Source organism: Penaeus japonicus, unplaced genomic scaffold, assembly GCF_977035675.1.
Source record: "Penaeus japonicus unplaced genomic scaffold, GWHDUDI00000001_assembly GWHDUDI00000038, whole genome shotgun sequence".
Taxonomy (NCBI): domain Eukaryota; kingdom Metazoa; phylum Arthropoda; class Malacostraca; order Decapoda; family Penaeidae; genus Penaeus; species Penaeus japonicus.
In genome coordinates this window covers 14,449,239-14,452,955 of record NW_028234440.1, presented here as the reverse complement: position 1 = coordinate 14,452,955, position 3,717 = coordinate 14,449,239, and positions in this window count along the sequence as shown.

Sequence of the window (3,717 nt, the reverse complement as noted above, 5' to 3'; positions counted from 1 at the left end):
AAAGAGTTGATATTGTCTTTCTTTATTATAACTTAAACATTCAATGACGGTATAGTAGGTTACGTAGTAGTATGAGGTAGAGAAGGTCCAACACCACGTATATTAGCTTTTGTCGTGTTTTTTTGTCCCCCCACTGATTTCTGTGATATGAGAGCTCTTGACATAAAGAGAGATTTTTTTACCCCACCTTTGTCGTCGTTCGAACTGCCGACTGATTGTGTTCCCCACCGTTTTTGAAAAGGGGGCAAAGAAAAGGGAAGGATCCAATAACCATTGTGGATATTATTCTTCCCTATGATGATATTTTATGAATGAAACAACATGAATGAAAAACACCACAACACTTATCATAGCCTGCAACAGCTGCATTGGCTTTTTGAATTTTTTAAAAAACCATTTTAGGTTTTGAATAATATGTGGGGGGCGTGGGGTGGGGTGATGTTGTGATCGAAAATTACTTACTAACAACACAAACACCACCCAATGACAAACCTCTTGCTGAAGCAAAAGTTTTGTCAGTTCTTTTTTGTTGCATTCTGTGTCTGCATTAGGGCTTTTTTTTGTTTTAGATAGAAAAAGAGCCCACAAAAACATTTATGCAATAATTAAATGAATGCTCAGAGTTTAGTTTGGTTTGTAACAACCGCCGTTTCTTCTTGTTTCTCTGTATACGGGATTTGATTTTTTTTTATATGACTTAAAATATATTAAAGTTCCCCCATTATCTCCTATGTTATGTTATCAACCATGGGGATTTCAAACTCGTCATATATATCTGTCGAAGTGTTCTCCTCTAGATTTTTTTAACTGAAAGTGCTTGGGTTTTTTTTTATAATTTGGCAGCCCTCTTCGAAAATCTCATGGTTGTGTCTATGTGGAATTTTTTAGGCTAAATAGAGAGAGTGAGGAGAGAGAGGTTGATTTTTGTGCTGAGACGAGAGTTGGAGAGAGAAGGAGGAAGAGAGAGAGGAGAGAGAGAAATAAAGAGAGAGAAGGGGGGAGAGAGAGAGATGAGAGAGGAGAGAGGCGGAGGAAGAGAAGAAGAGAGAGAGATGGAGGAGAAGAGAAGAGAGGAAGAGAGATGGGGATGAGGATGGAGAGAGAAAGAAAGGAGAGAGAGAGAGAGGGGGAGGAAGAGGGGGGGGGGGGGAGGGGAAAGAGAGGGAGGAGAAAAGAGAGAGAGGGAGGGGAGAGAGAAGAGAGAAATGGAGACGAGGCTGAGGAGCAGAGTGAACCGAAGGAGAGAGAGATGGCCCCCCCCCCGCGAGGGAGAGAGAGAGGAGGAGAGAGAGAGAGAAGAGAAGAGGTGAGAGGTGAGTGAGATGGTCCGATAATGCCCAACACATGCAACGAAGAAAGGGTTCAAATCGGCAACACACCACCCTGGGAGTCCGGCGCCGCGGATCCTTGGCTTCTGTCCTTACTGTCTTGTTTTCCACTCTTCTCCGGCTGGCTTTTGGCAGTCCTCCTCTCTGTCTCTATCTCTACCCTCTCCTCTCTCTCTCTCCTCTCTTTTCTCCCTCATCACTCTCTTCCTCTTTCTCTCGCTCTATTCCTCTCTCGCTCTCTTGTCACCTCCTCTGCATCTCTCCATCTCTCTCACGCATCTCTCTCTCCTTCCGTCTCCTCTCCACACTCCTCTCACTCTCCTCCTCCCTCTCCTCCTCCATCTCCCTCCCCTCCTCCTCGTCCCCCTGTCTTCCTCTCTCTACTCTTCTCCATCTCGCTCTCTCTTCTCTCTTTTTAATTTCTTTCTTTCTTCTACTCTCCTCATCCTTCCCCTTCCTTCCCTCCTCTCTCCTCATATCTCCCCCCCCCCCCATACCTGCAGAGATGTCTTATAACTGTTTTTCTTTCTTCCCAAAACACCGAACAGTTTCAGATGGTTGGAGTGAAAGCTTTGGCTCTCTTGCTGCTTGCTCCTCCTCGAGGGGGCGAGGTGTTGCTCCTATGCTATGTGAGTGGATCATGTGGCATGCGATATTAGAATAGGAAGAAGGAAGTGTTGCATATGCATATAGCTCTTGCGAAGGGAAAGACAAAACAACACTGGTTCATTATATATTCATAATTCTGGCCCGGTCGGTAGAATAGGAAAGAGGGAGAGTGAGTGGGGTAGAGGTATACAGACGAGGGTGAAGCATTCGACGAGCGTCTTTTTTTGTATGTATTTATGTGTATGTGGTAACGGCTTATTACATGGACAAATAGAGAATGGACATGGAAAGATAATACAAATCATAATGGTCTGTTACTTTATTATAGTATTCCCAATACAATAACATATATATAACCTATATATATTACTTATTAATATACTATATATATATAGTATATATATATATATAAATATATCATATTTTCCACACACACCACACACACACACACACAACCCCACACATTATATATATATATATATATTATATATATAATATATAATTATATATATATATATATATATATACAATCAATGGAAATAATAACAATGACAATGCACATAAAATATAGATAAAATTGAATAATTGGTCAAGGGTTACAGAAAGAACCCTCTCTCTCCGTCCTGTCCACTTGTTCCCTCTCTCTCCTTCTCCTCTCTCCTCCTCTCTCATCTCTTCCTCTCCTCTCTCTCTCTCCTTCTCCTCCTCTTCTCCACTCTCTCTCTCTCTCTCTCTCTCCCTCTCTCTCTCTCTCTCTCTCTCTCCCTCCTCCCTTTTCTCTCTCTCTCCCTCTCTCTCTTTCCCTCAGAGTCGAAAATCTCTCATGTTGGCTCATGGCTTCCGTAAGTCCCTAACGCACACCCAAAACAACAAGATGTTTATGATCTGGGGTGCTTTGTTATGAAGGTTTGTTTTCATCAAGAACGCTTAACAAACTGGGGGGGCAGAGTGAGTCAGAGTAGGATTCCAGTCAACAAAAGCAAAATGCTTCATAACAACTAGTACTGCGGGTAATGAACATTGGTTCGGTTGAAAATGTACCTGGCTCCACTTGAAATTGATGGAAATATGTTTTTTTTTGAAAAACCGTGTAGCCTCTTTGCCTCTTCAGGAAGGCAAATTTCTTGAACAAACACCAGAGGGGGGGGGGGGGGGGGGGGGGGGCGGTGGGGGGGGGGGGGGCGGGGGGGGGGGGGGGGGGGGGGGGGGGGCGGGGGGGGGGGGGGGGGGGAGTGAGATGGTGCCCCAGCCAGCCACAGCTCTCGAGGTAATCGAAGAACAAATATGCAGACACGCAGACACACACAGTCACACAACATTGCGTCTTGGCCGACACACACACACAATTAGGGCAGTCCCCCCTCGGCGCGCCCGTCGCTCGCCTCCGTATCCCTCACGACCTCGCGGGAGACGATAACGATTGATATCATGATATTTTTTTTTGCTTATTATTAAAAAATAAAAAAAAAGAAAACGCTCATGCAACCTCTTTCATAATCGATAATACTTCGTTGGATCTGGGACGATATATCTGCCGGTTTTCGTCTTTTGACTAAAGCGATATTCGAAATAAGGGCACAAACACACACACACTTTAGCTGACCTTTTGTTAGTTACGAACTCCTGTTAATTTTTTTTTACCTTAACTATTTACTAATTTGTGTACCAATTGAGATAACTAATCCTGGGATAAATATGTCCTATTAACCGCCCCCCGCCCCCACCCCCCCCCCCCCCCCCCCCCCCCCGCCCCACCCCCCCCCCCTAACCGCCCCCCCGC